Source organism: Serinus canaria, chromosome 2, assembly GCF_022539315.1.
Source record: "Serinus canaria isolate serCan28SL12 chromosome 2, serCan2020, whole genome shotgun sequence".
Lineage (NCBI taxonomy): Eukaryota > Metazoa > Chordata > Aves > Passeriformes > Fringillidae > Serinus > Serinus canaria.
In genome coordinates this window covers 149,748,473-149,757,855 of record NC_066315.1, presented here as the reverse complement: position 1 = coordinate 149,757,855, position 9,383 = coordinate 149,748,473, and the positions used below count along the sequence as shown (strand labels likewise).

Here is a 9,383-nt window from a genome sequence, read left to right as displayed (position 1 = left end):
CTCCCATATCACTGCATGAAGATGCCTGGCTCCCATTCCTTAGGTGGAGAGAGACAGATTGATGTGAAAAGATTAGCCAGACTCCATGGATAATTCCAGATCCTTCCGTGGGATCTGTGAAAAGGTGTCAGGAAATTCTGTTCAATGCTACTGCTCCTGGCTGGTTCCCAGATCAGGGCTGCTGTTTAATTCCAGATTTAGCTGTGTTTTATCACAGAATGCTGCAATGTTTCAGGCTGGGAAGGGCCTTAAAGATCATCTCTTTCCAATCCCGTGGCATGGGCAGGGACACTTTCCACTGTCCCAGGTTTCTCCAAGCCCCATCCAACCTGGCCTTGAACACTTCCATGTGTCTTGAGCCATTAATTCTGATCTCAGTCTGTCTCTATCCTGTACCCTGAAACAATTCTTTGATTCACAACATAAAGTTGAGCAAAGGCTGCCTGAAAAAGCTGAAATCTCATCATGTTCCAACAGGTTTTGGGACAACCTGAGGCCTAGCAGGGCTGAAGTAGCTCAGCTGGGAGAGCGTTAGACTGAAGATCTAAAGGTCCCTGGTTCAATCCCGGGCTTCAGCAGCCTTTTCCTAGACTTTTATGTGCCCAGGGCTGGGCTCTGCACTGCAGGAGACTCCTGGACATCAGGAGATGTCAGATCTCACTGCAGGAGAGAGTTCAGCCCAGGGCCAGGAAGGTGATCACAGAATCATGGAAATGGTCGGGCTGGAAGGGACCATGGTGGGGTCATCTGGTGCCACCTCCCTGCTCCAGCAGGGCCATCCCCAAGCACAGGGCACAGGATTAGATCCAGAAGTTCTGGATTATCTCCAGTGAGGGAGACTCCAGGTCCTCTCTTATCTCTGCTCAGGGCTTGGTCACCGCACAGGGAAGAAGCTCTGCCTCATGTCCAGGTGGAATTTCCTGGGATCAGTTCCTGCCTGTTCCTCTTGTGCCATTGCTGGGCCCCTCAGAGCAGAGCCTGGTCCATGCTCTGAGCCCTCCCTGCAGACAGGGACAGACAGGGATGAGGTCCCCTCTCAGCTGTGTCTCCTCTCGAGGCTGAACAGCTCCAGCTGAACATAATGAAAAGACTGGAGCCTCTTTTTTATCATGACAGGATAAGAGGGATTGGTTACCCTGAGAGGCTGTGGAGTTTCCATTCTGAGAAATTTTAAAATGCCACCTAGCTGTGGCATTTCCCTGGGTGACTGGCTCTGGGTGGCCCTGCTGGAGCAGAGGGTTGCATTAGAAGATGTCCAGAAATCTCCTCCAACTCTTCAGGAAGGAGAGGACAAAGATAAATTTTTATGTGTAGGGCAGGGAAAAGCCAGGCCAAGGTCATCCTCAGGTTTTTCCATCATCAGTGTCCGCCTGGCCAATCTGCACAATCACCCTGGCTGACCAACCAGCCAACAAAGAGCTGGGACCAAGATTAGGGTGTCAGAAAAACCTGACCTACAAATGAATAAAACCAAATTTAAACACTCCTACCCTTAAAATATTATCAAGGTAGAGTTCTCCTCTTTTCATTCTTCTTTTTCTTTTTTTTTTCCCTTTTTTTTTTTTTTTTTTTTTGAGTCAAACTAATAGCTCTGATAGCACAAAGAGACTCCTTCAAATTGAACTCCTCACCCGCTCTGAAATCCCGGTGCCTGTCATCTGCTGCAGGATCTGCAGCGCGACGTCACACCCAGAGCCCCCAAATAAACTTCCGCTCTCGTTTCAGGCACCATCTGTGTCCCATTTCTGCAGTGCCTGGCAGAGACTGCTTCCCTTCTATGGAATGTTCCTTTCCCCTTGCCTGAGCTGCAGACTTCGGAGGTGGGGAAGTTGGCGGGTGGAACGGATCCCAGCTCTGTGCGCTGCGCTGCCTGTCCTTGGGTGCTGGGGTGATTTTGGTGCTTGTCCTCGGTCAGATGGCCTCAAACCAGGCTCCAGGGCAGCACAAAGAAGAGGTGAAGACAACATTTGGTCATCTGGCTGCAGGAATGGGCTTCACTGGGGTGTTAATGAGGGTAGGAGTGGCGAGGTGAGGAGGAGCCAAATTTGGGATAATCATGGAGCGGTCCAAATGTACTGGAGCATGGAACTGCTCTGGGGCACAGAGTCACAGAACCACAGAATCACAGAACTACAGAGCCACAGAATAACCTGAGTTGGAACAGAACCCCAAGGATCATCCAGTCCAACTCCTGGCCCTGCACAGGACACCCCAACAATCCCACCATGTGCCCAAGAGTGTTGTGCAAGCAGTCCTAGAGCTCTGTCAGGCTGGTTCTGTGACCACTGCCCTGGGCAGCTGTTCCAGCACCCAACCACCCTCTGGGGGAGGAACCTTTCCCTGAAATCCAACCTAAACCTCCCCTGACACAACTTCAGGCCATTTCCTCTGGTCCTGTCACTGTCACCACAGAGCAGAGACCAGTGTCCACCCTTCCTCTTCCTCTCAGGAGGAAGTTTTGGACTGTGATGAGGTCTCCCCTCATTCTCCTCTTCTCCAGCTGAACAAACCAAGTGTCCTCAGCTGCTCCTCACACGGCTTCCCCAGGATGGAGTTCACAGTCTTGTCTTCCTCTTATGGAATAAATTGAACTTTAATGCATAGTTCAGGCAGCCAAACAGATAATGAGGAGCCTTGCCTTAGGCTCCCCTCCAAACCATCTGAATCTCTGCCAATCCCTGTGCCTCAGTTTCCCTCTCTGCAGCACTGACACTTCCCTTCCTTTCCCGAAGAATGGGAAGAGCCAGCTTGCAGGTGAAAGTACTCTGTGTTCCCAGCTTGTTTTCTTGTGTTATCCCAGCACGTGTCCCCAGGGATGATGCTGGATTACTCATACACCTCTCGAGTCCTCTGCTTCTCTAATTCCTTTTATTTGCAAGAATTAGGAACAGTCATGCTATCCAGGAAAACACAGCCCTCACAATGCCAGCACCGGCGTCACGGAGCTGTGCTTGGCAGGCTGTTCCTGAGAAACTCCTGGGACTTTCAGGTGGATTCACCTCCAAGTGGGGCGGAAATGGGGAGGAGGGAATGATTAGCAAGGAGAGGACAGATTGTCTCAGAACACTGCAAGATGAGGTAAATAATTAGGAAGCCACGTGGGAAAGCAGGTGATTCAGAATCCTGGGTCACCTTTGATACAGAACATTAAAAATGGCCAGGAAAGACTTTGGGATTTCATCTGGAAAGGGAGAGGCTGCTGGAGATGAGAAAAACTTGGAATATTTTGCCTATCATGGCAAAGGTTAGCCAGGTGGAGTGTTGATGATGTGGATCTGTAGGTTGTGAGGATGAGGAATTTGGGGTAGAGCCAGAGGTGAGCATTGTAGGGAAGGGGTTTGAACTGGTTAAGGAAGTGAAAATTATGAGGCTCGTACCAGTCAATACAGGGCAGCTCTCAATGAGCTCTTTCCTGTCCTCCAGAAAGACCAAGAGATGACAGAAGAGCCTTGTAGGGACTTCTAGGAAAAGGGTTTTGCCATGGGGTTGCTGGGAACCACCTGCCCATGTTCGTTTTGCTGCAGAACCCTCTCTGCTGCCACTGTGGCTGATCCCTCTGAGGATGCTCAGGTCTCATTAAACACAAAAAAGTGGATGAAGAAGATGTGATGAATCAAATCCTTCTCTTCCCTGTTCTCCTGTTCTCCTTCCACTACTAGTGTGAATTTTTTGGTTTATTTTCTTCTTTCCTCCTTTTTTTTTTTTTTTTTTTTTTTTTTTTTTTTTTTTTTTTGTGTAAACCTGAGCCACAAAATTCAGGGCTTTAACCTACTTTTGAAATTGTATTACCCTTTGATTTTGAGGTGGTAGCCCCAAACTGACATGGGGAGCTATGGTTCAATGTTCATTTAGGTTCTCTCAGCTGCCAAAATTGGTGTTCAGACATCTGTTGCCTTGGTGCTGCCATGTTTAATAGCCCAAGTTATTAAATCGATAATCCTGGTTGTGAAAATTTTGTCTAAAAGTGTTATAACACTTTCTTGATCATTTTGATAACTGTTGGTTGATGGGCTCGGCTTCAGGTTGTGGCACATTTTGGCAAGAGAAGTGGCCATCACACAGAAGCAAGGAGAAGAAAAAGACACTCCTAAATCAACCTCCAGCAATTTAATTGATTGAAAGCCCTCTTTGTTTCATTCCTGTGTTCACATGGAGACCCCCATTCCCTCAAATCCCAGTTATAAATGGGCTCACCGGAAAGTTTCATCATTAGAAAGTTTTAATCACTATTAAATCATTATGTCAGGAATAGTGTGGCCAGCAGGACCAGGGCAGTGATCATCCCCCTGTACCCAGCACCTCAAATCCTGGGTTCATTTCTGGGTCCCTCATGGTAAGAAAGACCTTGAGGGTCTGGAGAGTGTCCAGGGAAGGGAATGGAGCTGGGGAAGGGTCTGGAGCACCAGGAGCTGCTGAGGGAGCTGGGGGGGCTCAGCCTGGAGAAAAGGAGGCTCAGGGGGGACCTTCTCTCCACAATCCCTGGGATAGGAGGATGGAGGCAGGTGAGGATTGGACTCTTCTCCTAAGAAAGGAGGAATGGGATAAGGGATGACGACCTCAAGTTGCATCAGGGGAAGAATTAAGTTGGATATTAGGAAAAATTTCTCCGTAAGGTTTGTCAGGTGCTGGCACAGGCAGGCCCAGGACAGTGGTGGAGTCCCCAAACTTGAAGGTATTTAAAAGCCGTGAGTGTGTGGCCCTTGGGGACACGGTTCAGTGGTGACCTTGGCAGTGCTGCAGTGATGGTTGCACTCAGTGATCTTAGAGGTCTTTTCCAATCTAAATAATTCCATGATTTGAAGCACCTGGGTTCATAAAAAACCATGGCAGAGAGGGAAAAAAATCAGTAACCTCATTTTTCAGCCTATCCCAACTGTTCTTCTCCTATTCCCTACAGCAATAAAATTCCTGGGAAAGGTGGACATGGTAGGGATCTGGTGTTTCCTGGGATGACAGCAGAACCCTTCAAACCCAGCAGAACCCTTCAAAGAAGGAGTGGGAATAACTCGTAACACATTCCAGAGCCCTGCCCTGCTCTGTCTGTGCCTCCCGCCCACCTGCCAGGGGGAGTGGGGAGGGAAAAGTTCACCTGGAGGGGAAAACAAGCAGTTCCTGGAGGAGGTGAGAGAGGAGGATCCTGTGAAATGCCACAGTTTCACTCTCAGGAGCTTTCTGGATTGAACCTTATCCAGGGGCACGAAAGGTGGGCAGGTGAGAGGGACAAAGGATTCAAAGAGGTGTCCTAACATCTTTATCCATGTAGTCCACAAAGTTTGGCAGGTTTGGTTTAAGGAATCTCTTGCATATTCCTCTGGAAGTCTCTCTGTCTCACATTTTCAAACACTGTTTAATTTGCTGCAGTGTGTGAGACCGACTTTTAACAATTTATCTTGACAGCTGCCAGCCCTGGAATGGGACAAATTCCTCAGTGCTGCTGGAGGATTGACACAGATTTATCTGTGCTGCAGATGGCTGTAGGCACACTTGCAGGTGCTTGTGGGGATTTGGCTCCTTCTCCTGACATCTTCCATCTAATTTCTCTTTTTTTTTTTTGTTTTTATAGTTTATATATTCCATCTCCTCCAAGAGAAGATGTTTGACCCATGTGGGAAGTCATGGCTCAGCTGAGGCTCTCAAAGGTCACTCTGGCCCCTGTTTCATACAATCACAGAATTAGAGTTTGGGTTAGAAAACACCTTAAAGATCATCCAGATCCAACACTCCACAGGCAGGGGCAACTTCCACTTGACCAGGTCGCTCAGAACCCCAGCTAGTCACTTGTGTTCTCCATCAGCACATGCACAAGCTGATAAATCAAATTTCTGGACATATTTTCTCTTGCTGTCAGGTTCTGCCCCTCTGAAAAATAATCTTTAGGAAGGTCCTTGCATCAAGCTCCAACATCTTGTGTCATTGTGTTTCCAAAGTAGAAATCTTTAATTTAATTTAAAATATTTTCTATATTATTTCTATTTTCTACAATATTTCTGGTTTTTATATTGCCCTTTCTAAGCCAGACACTAAGAAGGCCTGAGAAAACAATCCCTGTACAGGCCATACACTGAAGAGTTGGACTTGATCCTTCTAAGTCCCTTCCAACTCAAAATATTTTGTGATTTTGTGAAATACCCAGAGCTATCCAAGGCTTGGACATTTTGCTGGATGCCCACAGGCCATCCATAAACTTGGGCAGGTCCCTCACCTTTACCCCAAAATTATCAGGCAGCTGAGAGGTGTTATTCTATTTTTTAGGGAAATCTGACCGCCTCTCCAAACCCTGAGCTAACAGGTTTTTCCTCAGAGAAGAACTAAAATTGCAAAGATACCGAGATTTTAATCTACTGTCTAAATTGAGAGGTTGAAAAAAAATAAAAGAAAAAGAAAAGCAGCTCAACTTAGAAAGTTCATCCCCAAGTTTCAAGTTAGAGGTGATGATCTGAGACCTTAAGAGCTAAAAATCCTTGTGCTGAAAAAAAAAAAAAGTGCCCTCAGTGCATTTTCAAGCCTTCTACTCCTGATTTTACGTACATCTGCTCTTGGTTTTTATTTAAGGGATTGGCTGCGAGTGTAGGGAGCTTGCAGGGCAAATCTGCAGCCGAGACAAAGTCTGAACTCCACTTTTGGAAGCTTTTAGATGGCTGCAGACCCCAGCCCATCCCTGAGCACATCCATTGCCACCCTTCAGGATCTCTAATGACTTCCAAACCAGCAGCTGGTGAAGCTCAGCCCAAGGAACAAAAAAAGCTGCTGCCGTTTTCCATGCAGATTTTATGGCTTATCCAAAGCCCATTTCACTTCTCCTCCTCCTCCTCCTTAAAATTCTCCTCCTCTCGCTCGCCCTGTGGAGGTGCCAAAGCCTCCTCCATCAATTTGTGAGAACTTCTGCTTGAAAACTGGAGCAGAGCATCACCCACGGAACCAGGCTGGCATGAAAATACCGGAGGCAGAGGCTCTGATGAGAAATGACTCGAGGAGTTTCCCCGTGTCAGGGGGAAAGAAATGGGAACGTGGAATCAGCTCCACCAAATTTCCTGGGGGGTGGGACACCTGCCCAGCATCTTCTGACCCTGGACGGGGATATAGCTCATTTTTTAATTTCCTCCTGCTGTCTTTTAATTCATAATTTTATCCTTTTCCTGCTTGTCTGGGACTTGAAGTGAACCCAAATCTGGTATTTTTTTCCCCCCCAGTGGAAAAAAAATACCAGTTCAGCAGGTCAGGCTTTCTCCTGAACATTTCCAATTGCTTGGAATGAGGGATTAGAAGGCAGATTTGAATTCACAAAGCAAAAGAGAAGTTTCCAACCCGTATGGATAAGTTAAGAAGGTTAAAAAGCTGATCCAGGGGTAGTTTAAAGCCTTACATACTGTAGAGTAACTAAAATCACTTCTCTACTGGATCCTCATATTTTTTACATAAAATACTTTCCCGAATTTGCCGAGTTTTGCCAAGGATGTTTTCAGTGCTGTAGACACTTACTAGGAACCAAACTGAAATCCACCCACCCTTCTGCATGGAATTTCAAACTCTCCTCAAGCTGTCACCTCCTGGATGCTCCTAGAAGCTGCCAGAAGAGTTTTTACTCCTGTCCCAGCCTCAATCCCACCCTGGGCAGGGGAATTAAAAAAAAAATCTCCATATCACATAAGCGACAGCAGGAAGCTCCACAATCCTGTTTCTCTCTGCTTTTCTGAGCACAATTTGCATATTTAAATAGGCTACTTCCCCTTGGAATGAGCAGTGCTTCATGTTCTCTCCTTTTCTTCCACTTGCAGCCCACAGTCACAAATAAAATTAGGGTTTGCAATTCAAAACTAAGAGAAAGGAGAACCCAAAACCCCAAAAGTTAACAGCCCCATTAATGACCATTAATGATTTAATTAATTAAATTAAATTCTATTTAATTAATCAGCCCCACATGGTAAAGCCAAGACTCTTTAAAGGTATTTTGACTGTCTGTTTACTTAGTACCTGTGAAGAGCTGAGCTGGGTCCAAAAAGTATTGTTTTATTCCCCAGTTTTAGTGTTTGGTATTCAGAGCAAGTCCTTGACAGTTGCTGCCTTTGAAAGTTCGTCTTTTCTGTTTTTTTGGTTGGTTTTTTTTTGGTTTTTTTTTTTTGGGTTTTTTGTTTTGGGTTTTTTTTCCATGGCACATGTCCACACCCCATTTAAAACACAGTTTAGACAGTCACAGAAATCCTAACTCAAATTTTTCTGGGGTTTTGTTGGATGGCCTGAGTGAAAGAACCATTCTGATGCCCACATAGAATAAATCATAGAATCCTGGCATGGTTTGGGTCGGATGGAACCTCAAAGATCATCCAGTTCCACCTCCACTGCAGGAGGAGGACCTCACCTTCCACTATCCCAGGCTGCTCCAAGCTCTGTCCAGCTTCCAGGGATCCAGGGGCAGCCACAGCTTCTATGGGAAACCTGTGCCAGGGCCTCACCACCACCACAGAGAATATTTCTTCCCAACATCCAATCTATCCTGTCCCTCTGTCACTTTAAAGCCATTCCCCCTTAGTCTGTCCCTCCATCCCTTGTCCCAAGTCCCTCTCCAGCTCTCCTGGAGCTCCTTCAGGCACTGGAAGGGGCTCTAAGCTCTCTCTGGAGCCTTCCCTTCTCCAGGCTGGACATTCCCAGCTCTCCCAGCCTGGCTCCAGAGCAGAGAAATGTCACATTTGCTCTGTGTAAGTCACCTGCAACATCATCTTCACAGCTGAATTAAGACCCTGTGCTTTCCCAGAGATCCAGACAACTCCCACTGCTAAAGGCAGGCAGGGATGGATTTACAGCTCTAAGCTCAGATTTTGGAACAGCTGAGCTCTTAGGAGCAGCTGGACTCCCCTCTGGGTGGTGCAGGGTCAGCTCCTAGGTCATGGAATTCTTCTTGAGGCTCCCTGAGGCAAAACTTCTCCTCAGCAGTAAAACCCTTGGTATTCCCAGGATCCTTCTGGAGTAATTCAGAATATTTGGTGCCTCAGATTTTGACTCAGGCCTCAGCCTTGGGGGCCAACCTGAGCTGCTCAGAGGGGATGAGAGAGGGCAAAGCTGAGCTTAAGCTGCTGTCAGAGGGTCTGGGTGGCAGCTCCTGCCTCCCACTGCTGGATCCTTCTCCTGATGTGAGCAGGGGTGGGCTGCATCTCACAAAAGTGGGAATTTTCTCCCGTGTTCCCAGAACAGCTCTGAGAGCTCCCTTAATGTCTTTGTGCCTGCAGCAGTAATCTCAGGATTATTGCTCCCAAGGCATGCAAATAATAATCCTCTCTTTTCCCTCATCTTGTAGCTGCCATGTAATTTAGAAAATTAATCTGCAGGGCTGGCTGTGTCTTTTTTTGTCTGCATGTGCTGCCTCTGTCACGGTGAGATCCCTCTGGCAG

The 9,383-nt window shown here is 47.0% G+C and overlaps 1 non-coding gene across 1 annotated transcript; it reads left to right on the top strand.

The window, feature by feature from the left end:
- Positions 1-505: 505 nt before the first annotated feature.
- On the top strand, positions 506-578 carry TRNAF-GAA (transfer RNA phenylalanine (anticodon GAA)). Its single transcript has one exon. It is a non-coding gene; the product is annotated as a tRNA-Phe (tRNA).
- The last annotated feature ends 8,805 nt before the right edge of the window (positions 579-9,383 follow it).